Raw genomic sequence first — 16,232 nt, forward strand, 5'->3', positions numbered from 1 at the left:
CGCCCGTCAATGGTTATTATTTAGTATGGAAAAAGGAAAACCTAAGTTCAAAAGGTAGATGATAAAAGAAGTACTATTTCCTTGCTCTCGATTCACAGAAAATTATTCTTGTTCGATAACAATTATTCTTGCTTATTCATGCTTAATCAATCTTGCAAAATCTGAGTAATCTGAGTGATCTTGATAGTTACAGTAGTGTATTTTCGATAAGAAGTACTATTTATAACGTAAGAGAACTGATGTAACTCTGTAATAATCACTGCATAAATTACAGAATATATAATCTTTAATCACCTAATCATATTTAGGAAGTATAGTTTTACTAGAATTATATTATTGAAGTGAACTTGTATTTTGTAAGTGACCATTGATTTTTGTTTACTTAAGTAAGCTTATCGCGTACTTGACATTAGTACATTGTTGCAAATTAAATATAGACCCCTACTCTCTATACAATTCTCAGTTTCGAAGGATGTCTTTATCTTAAGTGCCTGATTCATTCATATGAATATATTTCTGTCAGCATAGGCGTGAGACTTGTCATCCCACTTAATGATTAAAGAAATACTTTTAACCTGTGTTGAATACACGTCTCAATAGGAAGAACGTGCCGAAAGGCATGTGAGAAGACAAAAGCCCTTATTATAATTGATTGCATAACTTCGGATATATCTTCCGTGATTACTTTCAATACGTTTCTCTTTCTCCTCCCTAACTACTTTATAACGAGCTGAGTAAGTAACGCTTGCTCAGATCTTTAGGGTGTATTTGTGCCTTTTCTGTCAAAATATAGATTTTGCCCTCTTCTCCTTGTAAAACATTCTAAAAAATAAAAAAGGAGCCTTATTTCTATTATTGATTTAATTCCCATCACTTACTATTTACTTTGAAACGTAGTTAGCAATCTTCGAAGTAAGTTATTTTTCCTCTATATAAAACTTCTACCAAGATAATATAATTAAAAAGGAATAAAAATAAAATTTACAGTCGTAAAAGTAACAAATTTAATTCTATGCACTATTAACAAACACACACTTTTTCTAAAGCGTGCTCGATTTCTGTCAATCATTAGGAAGACCGCATATTGGCCAGAATGGCAGGACATCTGAGTCGAGATGCATTACAGTGAGCAATGCAACAATGCCTCGCATAACGTATTCACTCAAGCACGTACTAAGCTAGACAAACGCTTGTGATTGGGTCAACGCATTCTGCATCTTTTCTTGCCTCGCTCTCTCTCTTTTGGTTAACCTGCCTGTTGTCAATGTGCAGCCGGCCTTATTCTCGTCCTTTCAAGTTCTTACAGTCCATCCCTTCATCACTTGAACCAAAGCTGCAAGGAGTAGTTCAGCACTGTTGAGTGGAGGAGTACGTATCGGAAGTATTACGGTGGTAGACGTAGCGGTTATCAAGTTACTGCAACCACTTGTGAACAATACGAGAAGTGGTGAAGGAACTCGATAGGAATGGTGTAGATATAAATGCAAAGGAGTATAAGTTTCTGCCACGTATTCAATGTTATTGAGTTCGGTTGTAGCGCTTATGCAATCAAATACGTGTAAACTCGTTTCTTAATTTTCATATTTAAAAAGGAAATCTTGACATATTAAAGTTGTTCTACGCCGAGGACCAACGATACTATTTTCTCAACACAATCATTGCCTACAACTTAAGCAACCAAAATCGCCTGGACACGGATACGGAAGACTTAAAAAAAGAAGGCAATATTTAGATGATATCCAGAAAGAATGATACTACTACTGTAGGATCAAAAACTTCTCCTGAGAGCTCCAAAGCACTGAGCAATTAACATGATTGTTTTCTACACATGCTATCCAGCATTCGATAACCGGGGAGTTTGATCGACTCATATCTTACGTTAAACTAACAAGGAACGGACATGAACCTGTCGTCCGGACATTCGAATCAAACCCAGTCCATTCGATAAACATAACAAAGATATGTTCATGCACAAAAAATTAGGTATCATGGACAACGGAGTAAGTCCCTGAGGCCCATTAACACTGTTAGTATAAAGAAAATCATAGACTTGCAGTGAAATAGCTATTGCATCAACACTGTTCATTGGAATGTCACGGTTTATAGTTCATTCTCTTCAGCATGAAACAAGCTTTCCAAAAGTACTATGTATTGGGGTCCATAACGTATTTGAACACGGAAAATTGGGAGAATGTTGGAAAAATTCCCTCCAGAAATCCCTCTCATCAACTTTGGATCCCTCTGGAGTGGCCCGGGTAATGTATCTCGAAAAATACTATAGGGGATAAGACATGAGTGCACCAAGTTTTGTTTTGATGGATGGAATAGATATAAGGGAAAATATTGTATATCAATACACCGTATAGCAAGTTGATGGACGTATCAGGCACTTCGCTTTAATCTGAATGACAAAACCTATTGCAAGCTGGCAACTTCGAAGGCATGTGGACCCACAATGAGGCGTACTCGGATATAGAATTATAAGGAAAAAAATATTTGCATTTGGTATCAACTATCACGCATCCAAGTTTGCCACAAACTCCCCCCAATATTCTATATATTAAAAGACTACATTTATATGTTTGTCTATAGGAATTCACTCCGTCCTTTACTTGTGTCCATAAAGAGACTTGCACAGATATATTCAAAAGTGTAAACGAGATTCACACTCATATTAGAACTGTGCACTGTGTAAATAGCACAGGTTCAGCTAGTATATCAATATTCTTCGTAAATAATAAGCTACAGGGTGGTCCGGAAGTGGCCGGACCCTTTAGTTTCAACAGTATAGTGTTAGTTATGGTGGAATGTCTGTACACAGTTACCTTGAAGTTTTAAGAGTCCTAAACACCGGTATGATCATCATCTATGTCGTAACACAGCTGAATTCTGCGCCAAGTTCTCGCAGATATTTTGCGGAGATACCCCGGAGTCACGACGTGAAGGCGTGTTGCACAGCTGCTCGTAATTTCTGCGTTGTGTGATATCGAGTGTTTCTTACTTGTTGCTTTATGAAAGCTATATGGTTCAGCTAGTATATGATTAAGTAATGTTTCTTGATATATGTTCAAGAAATTTCTCCTTTACGACCAGTAGTATCTTAGATATCACTAGTCTGCAAAATTAAGGCCACTAAAAAGTGTTTAAAATATAATTGCTTAAGTTTATGTATTTTGATGCGCTAATTCCAAAAATAGCATTACTATTTCTGTATCACGTAAGGTTTCTGTATAAAAGAGTGATCGCTGAACGAAAAAAATATATATACTTACTTTATGATCTTACGTACTTTATGGAAAGTTCACCTTTTAGTTTTTAAATAAAATTCGAACAAAGATGTTTACAGGTCCTCATGTTGCCTTTCGTGTAAAAACTCCGTCTTTGGCATTTTCTTTTGTGGGCTGATTGTGGAAGGTCTCCTCAGCATCCACCAATATCCTGCTAGCATGTTGACGTTCTATCTTTTCTGATAAATTCGCTCCGTATCCTTTATACTTTGATGAATTTGCTCTCCCTGCTCGTCGCTTACTGCATCTAAATTTTTCGGGAAGTAGTCTAAATTGAATTAAAGTTCATTTTTAAACACATTGAGCATCCTAAATCTTTGAATTATACTAACACGTTTTCCAAAACGGGTTTGAAGTTAGGGTCCTTACAGTTACCAAGAAATTTGTGAACAACTTCGTTAAACGCACTCAAGCCTTTTGCTCAGGCACGATTATCGTATCATCGAACCCCTTATCTTTCATTAGTTTTCTGATGTCTAGACTAATAAATACATCCTCTTTCAATTTAGCTTCTGAAAGTCCTAGAAACTTTTTGATCAAATATCGAAAACATTCTTCCTATTTTGATAGAGCTGTTATACGAACTATTTCGTGACGCCAAGTTTAATATGAAGTGTCGGGAGCTGGATTCTACTATGATCATCTAAGTTTTCCCAATTATACTTTAACCTCCAGGCGGTAGGGATGCTCGAGGTAACCAAACTTTCTCGGTCCAATGATGAGCTCTATTCCTGCTATCCCATTTCCAGAAGAAGTACGGATACTTGGTGTAACTGCCTGTTGTCCTAGTATCATGGAAATAACTTTATGTCACCGTAAATTGTCCAGCCATATTCACTGTACTTAAGTTTTGTGAGGATTACAGATAAATTTTCGTAACTGTCTTTTAGAAACACAGAGTGAGCAACTGGAACTGACGCGTATCTACTACCATTATGTAGCAACACTGCTTTAATGCTTCTTTTTGAAGAGTTGATGAACAGTCTTCAGTCCTTAACCTTATATGGTATATTTAACTTCTCCATCAATCCAGCAACATTACAACAATATACTAAGTTTTCTTCTTCACAAAAGTAAGGAATGAAATGTCTTTCTCTTTTCCTAAACAAAGAAAATGAAGTATCTGGTGCCAAAATACTTTTTTTTTTCCTTGAATCGACAACGAAGTAACTCTGCGCATTCCATCGTAAGACCTAAATTCCTAATTAAATCATTAAGTTCCGCCCGAGAAAATAGCTCAGACTTATTGTTTCCTCCAATTACGTCAAACTTCTCTGTATCCTGATCATCATCTTCCTTATAACTTAAGTTGGTATCCTCTAATGTTTCTGGATGAGTTGGAATAGGTATTTCTGAGCAATGCAAAACGGGGCGTATTGCTGAAGGTAGAGTTGGATAAGCAATATGCTTCTTATTTTTTGTTGAGCCCTTGTATGTTGCAGGAACACAAGTAGGTCATCCGTATAATTTCGGGGTTCTCTCAAGATTATAGGCACACTAAAAACAAAAAGACTGTTTTGTGCCCTTTCACCACTTTCGAAGCTCTTCTACACATGGATAACACATTTTGTGGGGAGCCCAGGATTTATCTTGGACACCTAGTTTTGCAACAAAATAAGCAAAGTATACTTTTTGACAAAGTTGGTTATGTTCTACTGATATTTCTTCTTTGTAAATTCTGCACAAACGTGAAAAGACGAATCTGGAGAATTCGACAACCTCTTGGACTCATTTAGACCATCTCACAAATACTATGAAGAGTTTATAGCGCACACCAAACAACGTTTACATTCAAAGCTAAGTCAATTCGTCATTTTTCTCGTTAGTCCATGGATGGATGTTTTCCACTCGCTTCAATAATCCCGCGTTCTCAAATAAATACAAAAAGTACAATTACAAATTTATCCAAACATGGATACTTTTATCATTGGCATGAGTGGAAATTCTTTAAGCTTTTGTCCACCATTTTTCGGAAGAACACTGAAGTACACCGAAACTACAGTTTAGCTACTAGTGTGTTGATACTTAAAACACCACAAACATTCTAAATTTATTATCCTAATTGTCCACAAAGCTTAGCTAACACTTCCCGCAGGACTAGTGACTAGCTCTCGATCCCTTTGTGCATGGATTTCCGGGTTTGATTTCCAGTGGGAAAACAGAAACAACTGAATTCATTACGGTGATTCCACCTTAAATTGTAGGCACAGTCTCTTATAGCATTAGTGCTGAAAATGGACCAACAAACAAAATGTTGATTGTGCAAGAAGAGCAACTAACTATACCCTATGAAGCACTGTCGTTGCACCGTTTTTCAAAGCTAATATTTCTGGCTTCGTAGACAGGAGATCGATACTTAAATCTAGTGCACTCAAACGGGTCGGGTTGTCGGGTCAGCTCGAGTCGGGTTGTCGGGTCGGATCACGGGTCGGGTCGGATCACGGGTCGGGTCGGATCACGGGTCGGGTCACTCGGGTCGTTTCGGGTCATCGCGTCGGGTCAGTCATTTCGGGTCACGGGTCGGGGCCGGTCGGTCTTCAACCGATCCGACCCGTTGAGAGCACTACTTCAAATTCCCTATTGTTCACGATGCTGGATCAAAATCACTCTAAAACTGACTCCTGGCGCAAAAGCCCGTGGGGAGCCAATGCCCACCAGCCGGAACCTTGCTTTCGGGGTGGTGTGTAGTCAGAACATCGGCTTCCCTCGCCGTTAATGCTGGCTTTATAGACTGGAGTTTGCTACTTCTTTCCTTCAAGTAGCTCCTCAGTTGTCCTCACATTGGGTGGATATCACAACACCAACACCATCTGGTGAGTACCAACGGTGGCCCATCTTTCCTCTGATCAGACCCAGCACTGCTTGATTTCGCGAGAAGGAACAAAACTACACAAATTTATAAACACTTAACAAAAGATGATTACTCACCTCTATCGTGTGATTTGGATCATCCAATATACCACGAAGAACAGTCGCTGCCTCCTCACTTTGTGTACATTCTCGTGTGAAATTTCAGACATGTTTTGATGCGATACTCTTGTTTGTTCACCCTTATCACTGTGGCATGCTTTCCTTTGTAATCTACAATAAGATTAATACAGATGAATTCCAATTCTAATTGCCAATAACTAAGCCATTGGAAACGCTGTTTATGATGTAACACGTGTTCCCGTCACAAGCCAAACAATTAGTAATCAATAAGGCATGCGTTTTTTTTTACCTTCTTAATGGTTGAGTCATGTTATGGAATTTTGCAGTGAAATGTCGGTAAATAAATATTTTCATCAAAATTAAATTCATTTTCTTTGAACTGTCATGAACTAGAATAAATTTATGCCAAAACACTATTCTAGGAACTTTGGTTTCTTGCTTTTAATTTTGATTGGAAAGTAGACAGGAAAAACCATTGATACGAATATACAGGTATATGGACTACCAGGAACTAGAGACCTGCACGGGCCGAATTTTTCGGCCCGAGCCCAATCCAGCCCGAATGTAGCTAGGCCCGGCCCAGCCCGGGCCCGAAAAGTTTTGGAGATTTTCGGCCCGAGCCCGGCCCGGCCCGATAAGATTTTTTAAAATTCTTGGCCTAAGCCCGGCCCGGGCCCGGTAAATTTTAAAAGTTTTTGGCCCGACCCCGGCCCGATAAATTTTTGAAAAATTAGCTCGAGCCCCAATCTTTCTGAAAATTTAGTACTAAATTTGACCTAACCCTCAGAAACATTTTCTAAACTCTGGTTCACAACCTGACGCTTGCCTCCCGAATGGTACCATTGCCTCCTAGAACTTTGCCTGTCATCGAGAGAACAAAAACTCCATTCCCTGTAACAAAAATCTAACTTAATTGATTTTTAGCATAAAGTGAACATGGCAATATTGTTTAGCGACAGGCAAAACATTCCCACCCCTTCTTGTTATATTTTGAGTTCAGTGAAGGCCAAGGTCAGAGCTCAATTTACCGCATAATGCCTGCAATCCTCTATAGTGAAAGTGGAGCCGCTAAGCAACACAAACTGTAAATAGCTAGTGCATTCTTTGTAACATTTTTCACGGACACACTTCTTCAACGTTTGGCTTTATTCCAATTATCGTTAACCGAAAGTCAATAATTATTAAAGAATTGCAATTGATCGGCCCCAGCCCGGCCCGACCTGAAGTGAAATCAGTGTCGGCCAGCCCAAGCCCGGCCCTCGGGCCGGGTCCGGCCCGTGCAGGTCTCTACCAGGAACACATCTTGATTATGTGTATGCTATTTAATAACTTATGCTATTCTTGTACATTTAGCTTTCCCACGAATCATCTGTTCGTCTAGGGCAGAATTTTAAACAAAGCAATGAATGAATGATCAAACCTTAGATACAACATTCGAAATGAAATCTTTGAGTTTTACGTTCCACGATTATGCCGGCTAGGCTAAAGAAGATGGTGATGATGAGAAATTAATGAAATGGTGGAATGAAGAAAGTGGGAGGAAACGGGAGAACCCCGAGTAAACCCACGCACACGGTGCTTGTCCACCACAAAGTTCATTTGATGCGAGCTGGGATCGAACTAGGAACCCTCAGCACCAGAGATAAACGCTCTACCACTGAGCCACCGCGGCTCCCGATACAACGATCGAAATGAAGAGACCTTCACAGATTCAACTGATTCAGCACATACACGATTCATCCAGATTTGTCCAGAGCTGTTTCTTTATTTGCGATATTCATACACTAATTTAAAATTAAGCTCGATGTAAGCTGAACAAACTTGAAGTTTTCCTTAAAAAATCCTTCAAATCTGATGAGATTGGATTACACATAGTATGACAGTTAAACGAAATATATACCGGGTGTTCCAAAAATGACACCCACGGACTACAGAGCACTATTTTACAAGTCAAAATAAAGCGAATAATATACAGGGTAATTCAACTACCTAATCCCATTAGACTTTGTTTATGGGTCTGGTTAAAGGGGGATCTGTACGCCACGAAGGTGGATACACGTGAAGAACTTGTCGCTCACGTCACTGACGCTGTTGCCCGCATTAAAGCCCGCCGAGATGATGTTCGATGTGCAACACTACACACCTTCCAACTAGGGATGGCTCTTGGAGATCCGGTTTTCAGAACCGGTTCTGTAACCGGTTCCAGACCTGGATCCGAAAACCCAGTTCTAGAACCGGTTCCAGGCTTGGGTCCGAAAACCCGGTTTCAGAACCGGATCTTAGGAACCGGTTCCAGACCTGGATCCGAAAACCCCCAAAGACCACCTTCAAAACACTCCAAAAAGGACCATGCGCTTGTGTCCTCCCCGCCCAGATCCGCTTGTGCCCTCCAGAAAAATTTTGGTCCACCAGTGAGTGTTTAGCCAAATGAGTTTGCCTGTTTAGCCAATGAGTTTGCCAGTTACCCAGTTTGTTTAGCCAAATGAGACAAGCGGCCGCCGCCTGGGCGGCTGCCTGTCGCTTCTAGCATTTCATCTAGCACACTGTTCACAGTCTGCCAGGAGCTCAGGTTTAGCGTAGGGATGTCTATAAAGTTCCGGTTCCAGACCTGGATGCGATAACCCGGTTCCGGAACCGGATCTTCTAGAACCGGATCCGTTCAGAGCCGAAAACAGGTTCCATCAGGAACCGGTTCTGCCCATTCCTATTTCCAACGCATTGACAAGTGCATTGAGATAGGTGGGGAGTTTTCGAATACCTCTTGTAGGATGGATCAGTCATCTATCCCACATTATTCTGTCCACCGTAGCGTCTTCAGAGCATTTCGGTAAGTAATATTCACACTTGTCTTCATAAACATTCATGGATGTGTTAGTCTTCAACTCGCTCCTGTTCCGTAACGATCGAAAATCGGACACATGTTCGTAGGACTTTTTCGGTTTATTTTAACATGTAGAATCACCTCACAAATTGTGACATTCCTCCTGAATCACCCTAGCTTTCGGGTTCTCGTCTAGACACGAATCGCACTATGTGGCAACGTCGCAGATAACGAATCACAGAGATCTGTCATTCTATTAAATAGTTACGTGTTTTTCAGATGGAAGTTAAAGTCGATATACGTAGACACAATCACCACTTATTATCGCAACAATCGATGTATCTGCTTGATGGATTCGTAGAGCAATACTAATGCTTCCAAGTAAATCTGCGACGATGTTGCACAGTGAAATTTAGATTCCCTATAACGGCTGAAGGAGGCCTTGGAGGGTATGCCATTATATAGAATTTTTGCTTTATTTTGACCTGAAGAATAGTGCTGTGTTGCCCGTGGGCGCCATTTTTAGAACATCCTACAAAATATCCAAAGATGTGACATACGCCATAAATATATATCTAATTCAATTGAACACAATGATATGAATGAATGCAAATCCTGATGCTTAAATTTTGAAAAAGTAGTGGAAAACGATTGTTTTGTAAGCCTAGAAATTGATACTATTACGATAACCACGCTACATATAACTATAAAACTGATATCTAAGTATATATCCTCATCAAGTTTTTCGTTATGATAACTAGCAAGATACCGGTTCAAAGTATGGGTAATAAGATGTAATCCAAAATTATGAATAACTCTTAACCGTTATAATTTTTGTTTAACTGTAACATTGTTCGAAAATCGTTGGTCGATATATTGAACAATAGATCATAACAGATTGAACAAAATGACATAATTAAATGTGTATTTTCATGAGTCATTTTCGAGAAAATTAAAAAAAAAAAAAAAACGAACTTGTATGACGCTTAAAAGACATCGTTTGTTGCCAATATCACAGTCCTGCAAATTGAAACTTCTGTTATGCGACATAAAGTAAAACGCGTGCTCTGCTTTCAAATCCACCAACCGCTTTATCATATCATTTAAGATTTTCTACGATGTGCATACGAAATATTTAATGATCTAATGAACTAATTCTATGGGCTTAAATATTAGATTAAATAACCTATAATTAATTATATATGTCACTTGTGCCTTATAATATACTATGTATACGAGGACATTTGTACAGGAGGAAACACATCACAACTTTATGATTCACTTCTATATGATAATGTCAAAACATGATAGGCCTATATCACTTTTTGATCATTTTCTGATTTTTCATTTTGCTAGTTGGTCAATCTATATCGTGAGAAAACTTGATAACGACTTAATTTTATTTTTTAAAAAATCACTATTTATCAATTTGCCGTCTCGTGCCGTCACATCATTTGACCCCCCCCCCTTTCTCCAGAAAGAACAAATCTTAAAAGTCACGATTTTAAGTATTCCACTCCATCATGAACAACGAAGAGGAGGGAAAGCGCACTTCAATTCAGAAAGGCCTAAACACTACAAAGACAATCTCGTTGTGTCTGTTTTTTTTCTTTAAATAATAATCTATTATGTTAGTGAAAGATACAGCAAACACAACTACAGAGGAAAGATTGTAATCCTTTTTATTGAATTCAATATCGAGCTTCAATCTATATGTATCAGTTTGCAAGTAGCTCTTTTATCTTTATATCTTGATTTTGCTTCTACATCTACTTAAAATAATAATAATAATAATAATAATAATAATAATAATAATAATAATAATAATAATAATAATAATAATAATAATAATAATAATAAAGAACTCGTTTTAACGTTCAATGAGAAGAAATTTGTTTGTGAGAAAGACAAGACTTATTTTCATATCAAAACTGTGATAACTAACTAAATGGAACAGGTGTTCGCTACTGTTCGAGAATTGAGTTCTTGTATTTGACAACAATCACGCAATTCATACTGGGATTTGTTTTACCATTTGCTTTAGCGCTGTCCACTAATGCGACCTAAACATGATTTATGAGTGTAATATTCAAATAGTAGGTCAGCTTAGAAAATTTAACTACCATCATTATTAAGTTTGTTTCCAGCAAGGAAATATTTATTTTAAATAATACCGTTATCGGAGATTGCCGTCCCTCCAAATTTGCCACCCAGTGCAAATGCACGAATTGCACATGTGGTAGAGCCGGCCCTGCCTGTACAAATGTAGGTCTACATTATCATATTTGGCCATCTTCGTATAAATGTGTTAGTTATTTACAAGGATTATATTTTTATTGAAACAGTAGTATATTTTTCTCAGTAGCTGCGGCCCCCTTGCTCGCTCTTTACTAGGGATGGCCAAAAAGTTCCGGTTCCGCGAAGAACCGGTTCTCGGAGATCCGGTTTTCAGAATCGGTTCCAAACTTGGATCCGAAAACCCGGTTCCAGAACCGGATCTTAGGAACCGGTTCCAGACCTGGATCCGAAAACCCTTTCCAGAACCGGATCTTAAGAACCGGTTCCAGATCTGGATCTGAAAACCCGGTTCCAGAACCGGATCTTAGGAACCAGTTCCAGATCTGGATTTGAAAACCCGGTTCCAGAACCGGATCTTAGGAACCGGTTCCAGACCTGGATCCGAAAGCCCCAAAAGACCCATAAAGTAGGCACAAAGTTCACCTTCAAAAAAATGCAAAAGGGACCATGAGCTTGTGCCTTCCCCGCCCAGACCCGCTTGTGCCCCCAGAAAAAAAATTTTGTCCACCAGTGGGTGTTTAGCCAAATGAGTTGGCCAGTTTGCCTATTTAGCCAAAAAGTTTGCCAGTTACCCAGTTTATTTAGCCAAATGAGACCAGCTGTCGCCGCCTGGGCGACTGCCTGTCGCTTCCACCATTTCATCTAGCATACTGTTCACAGCCTGCCAGCAGCTCGGGTTTAGCGTAGGAATGGTCACAAAGTTTCGGTTCCAGCGGAACTGGTTAAACGAGGAACCGGTTCTTGGAGATCCGGTTCCAGACCTGGATCCAAAGAACTGGTTCCAGACCTGGATCCGAAAAACTGGTTCTAGACCTGGATCCGAAGAACCGGTTCTAGACCTGGATCTGAAGAACCGGTTCCGGAACCGGATCTTCTGGAACCGGTTTCGTTCAGACAAGAAAACCGGCTCCACCAGGAACCGGTTCTGGCCATCCCTGCTCTTTACACCTCCCAATTTAGAAACTACTGTCCTAGCCAATGCTAAATAAAATTTGGATGTCATACAAAATAAAAGAAAAAGATAAATATTGAGATGATTATGTAGAACTGTCAATCTTGATTACAAATAACACAATTCTTACTGCTACAACAGGCAGTTAACGACGAGCATGCGAAATGATGGATGCAGACTTCCTTCTGCTACTGCTAAACAGTGTTCGTAGGTCTCTTTAAGAAAATTCCCTCGACTGACACAAAATTTTCCCTTTACTTATCAAATTTTCCCTAGTTTGTGGAGTGGCCCATTCCTATGATAAAATTAATTTATAAAATCAATGATAGATTATAGATTATGGATAAAATTAATTTAGCTATATTAAAGAAGGCGCCAACCACATTTCTTTTGCTCTCTTTCTCCTATTGTTTTTACTTTTTCCTTCACTTTTTTTTTTCAAAAAATACAAATACACCCAGCCAAAATGGGTGTAAATTATGCTACTTTGAACACACACACACACATACAAACTATTGCAATGTATTGGTTTATTTCTGAAGAACAAAGGAAATTTTAAGCATTTATATTGGTCAATTAGTCAGAGTGAGAATTTCCTTAGATTTTTACGTTTTAGCGAAAAATTCCCTTTTTGCTAAATTTACGTATGGCATTTCCCTAGATTAGGGAAATTTCCCTCAAACTACGAACACTGCTGCTAAAAAAAAAAAAAAAAAACGCATGCGCTTTCTTGATGTGCGGACGTTCTCCGTAATCTCGTCTGTACAATCACTGTTTTCATTCAACAATTTGACAGAGATGGGGTTCACAATAAACATTAGTTTCGATGAAAATTAATTGTAAATTAAGTTCTCTATTCTGTAGTCTACAATACCAAAAAGTCTGATGGGAATAATAATAATAATTGGAATTCGTTTCTCGAAAAATAGATGCACCAGACCTACTCAAAATAATCCATTATAAACCGATGCAGTATATTCTCGTGTAATGCACATCTGAAACGAGCGTTAATGATAATGAAAGTTTATGATCTCTTAACAGAACTTTTGATACTTGAAATTTATGTTCTGATGAACTTCAAAATGATTAGTCAATTGCTTCACTAAACGGTTCTGGATAATAGGACTCTTCTCAGGCAGCAAGGATCTTATAAAAAATGAATAATCAGGTAGTCTAGGAGTCTATAACATCGCTAACGTTTTGTGCTATTTTTATTCAGTTCGGTACAGTATCTGTTTGGTTAGTAGTAATGCTAGATTTAGTGCGATAATACTGGTTATAAGTGTCAGAAATAATGGAAGTACATGCACAAACCATTTAAACTATTTAAAACTTGTGTTCTCAACTATCAGTTCCCGTTTATCTCTGGGCTTCCCTTCAATTCAATCTAAGTTAGGGTTGTGCCAGATTTTTCAGAAAGAAAGAAATTAAGATCTTTAAAAATGATTTTTAGGGGATAAACAGGATGATATGTGATAATTTGAATGTACACTCATGTCCAAAATTATTATCGCATATCTATAACTGTCTTCTTATAAGATTATAATTTGATAATGATTTTGCAGGGTACTTTTAATACAGATACAATGTGTATAATCACGAAATGTATACTTGTGGTAAATTTCGTAGGAAAAGAATTATAAATACGAAAATTAGAATGAGTAAAACAAAATGTTGCTAAATGGAAAAGAAAGTTTTACTTTCGTTTTATTGTTCTTATTTACTGTTCTTTTGATATGTAATTTACCACATACTTTGCCGATTATACACATACTAACGTTATAAGAAATACCGGGCGAATTCGTTATCAAATTATATTCCTACAACAACATATTTATAGACATGCGACAATAATTTTGGACATGAGTGTACATAACAAACACATAGAAAAGACCATTTCATTAAAAATAATTGCAACATATAAAATCTGAAAAAAGTATATTACGATTCCCAGTGGGAGTTCATGGTTCGGATCCCACGTTAAGTTATAAGTCCTCATTTCATAGCCCCGGAACTGAAAGGGACACTAAACTCAAATCGTGCCAACGAAGTATGTTGCACAAAAAACTTTATTGCCTTGTGATTGTATTTTAATGAAGACTTTACATCTGTAAGTCTCATATCATTTTTATTCACTCAAAAAATCCTTGCACGACGTCGAAATTTACAGCTTGTAGTTCTGCTTTTGTTAGTTCATAGTAGCGTCTGTTCCTCTCATCAGTATATTACGATCGATCGGTACTAGCAAACGAAACTTAAGATGTTAAAACCAAATATTTTAAAACATAATCTTCGAGTCCGGTAGATGGGAGATGACTCTGAATACGAACATAAGTTACATCACTGGGTTGTTTTGTTAACAGTGTGAGAAAAATCAGTTTCTCTAATTTAAAATATTTTCTAGCACTAACTTAAATGATAAATAAAATTATCCAGTATTATCATGTATTTTATTTGTTAAAAAATAACGGAAGAAGTCATTTTATGGGGATAACAACATATAATGTAAAAAGTGCCAAAGAAACGTAAAGCTTATGAGAGAAATGAAGATCTGACAACTCAACCCTAATTATGAACATAAATATTCTATTTATACAAGCATTAAGTATTAGGTCTACTATTAAGGAACTTAAGCTATGGTATGGTATCTTGGGTTTATTCAAAAGACTCCAACATATTCCAAAAATGAATCTATATAGACTGCACCATGTGCCAAATATAGCTCTTAAAACCAAAGTGCGAAATGCTGAGAAATAGGAGCAGGCCCGCAACCTGGCACAGAGGTTTGGGGGGGTCATGAATATATTAGGGGGGGAAAATCATTAAAATTTATCTTACAAATAGCTAAATTGTGTTTTTTCTATTAATAATAGCATTTTGTGTTATGGTCTGGAGGGGCCACAAAAAGTTTAGGGGGCCAGACCCCCCTAGCCCCCCTCTGATTGCGGACCTGGATAGTAGGAAACTTCCCCGATTTAATATTTTTTGAAGAAAATTTCCCTCCATTAAAATTATACTGAGGGGTGAATGAAGTGACAATATTATCAAAAGTTTGAAGGTAATTACAGTAATTTATGTAATTAACATGTACAGTACTTGTATTTCACAGTACGTATTTCACCTAGAGGTTATCGGTACCCCTATCTTACTTTATTTAATCATTTATGGGTGTTCAAATATGTGATCTCTCTAAGTCGAAACATTCCAGTGGAAAGTTTTTAATTTCTTTCTTTTTCTTTTCTTTACACTTTTGTTTCCCGCCACTTTGACTATTATGATTTCGCACCCCGCTTATCACTCTTTTCCTTTTGATTTCACGATATCACGAATTCTCGATATAGCATTTCTTGTTGAAAATTTTAAAAACACATTTCTTACATAGGCTACATGTATTTAACATTTGCAATATGAATTCCAAGATTCTAATAATACTGCATAGTGACCATTCTCACTTCAAAAGTGTGTATATATATATATATATATATATATATATATATATATATATATATATATATATATATATATATATATATATATATATATATATATATATATAACCACTTATGTTATAGCTACTACCAGTTTCTTGCAATCTTTCATATTCATAGCTGGTAAACTTCGAGATTTCCGACTTGACCTAGTCATGCGTGCGATTGTTTTGCAAATATTATCACGTTCCGATGCAGTTAAACACCAGATAAGAAGAATAAAAATAAAGTTAAGAGTGCTTTAATAACCTTGATAATGGCGACTGGAAAGCAGTTTTTTGTCCTTTCTCGGTCGAAGCACTTTCGCTGTTTATATGTAGGAATGGAATACAAAATGGATTACTTCCGATAGAGCACGTGGTTTGTTGGTCATTTCTAGTCATATTGAGTCCCGTGCATTATTATATAAATATGACAATAGAAGACACTGGTTAAACCCTTTGAGTTCATAGTTT

At 37.5% G+C, this 16,232-nt stretch overlaps 1 protein-coding gene across 3 annotated transcripts in view; it reads right to left on the bottom strand.

The window, feature by feature from the left end:
• Window positions 1–16,232, bottom strand: part of LOC145668863 (chitinase-3-like protein 1) — a 240,630-nt gene that overhangs the window by 204,851 nt on the left and 19,547 nt on the right. The window contains exon 2 of one of the 3 annotated variants that reach the window (XM_081737088.1): window positions 6,216–6,368. The exons of the other annotated variants lie outside the window; for them this stretch is intronic. The gene's annotated coding sequence lies outside the window, so the exon portion shown is untranslated. The remainder of the gene's footprint in view (window positions 1–6,215; window positions 6,369–16,232) is intronic. 3 annotated transcript variants of the gene reach the window in all.

This window comes from Thermobia domestica, chromosome 13 (assembly GCF_964235325.1).
Source record: "Thermobia domestica chromosome 13, izTheDome1.hap1.1, whole genome shotgun sequence".
Taxonomy (NCBI): domain Eukaryota; kingdom Metazoa; phylum Arthropoda; class Insecta; order Zygentoma; family Lepismatidae; genus Thermobia; species Thermobia domestica.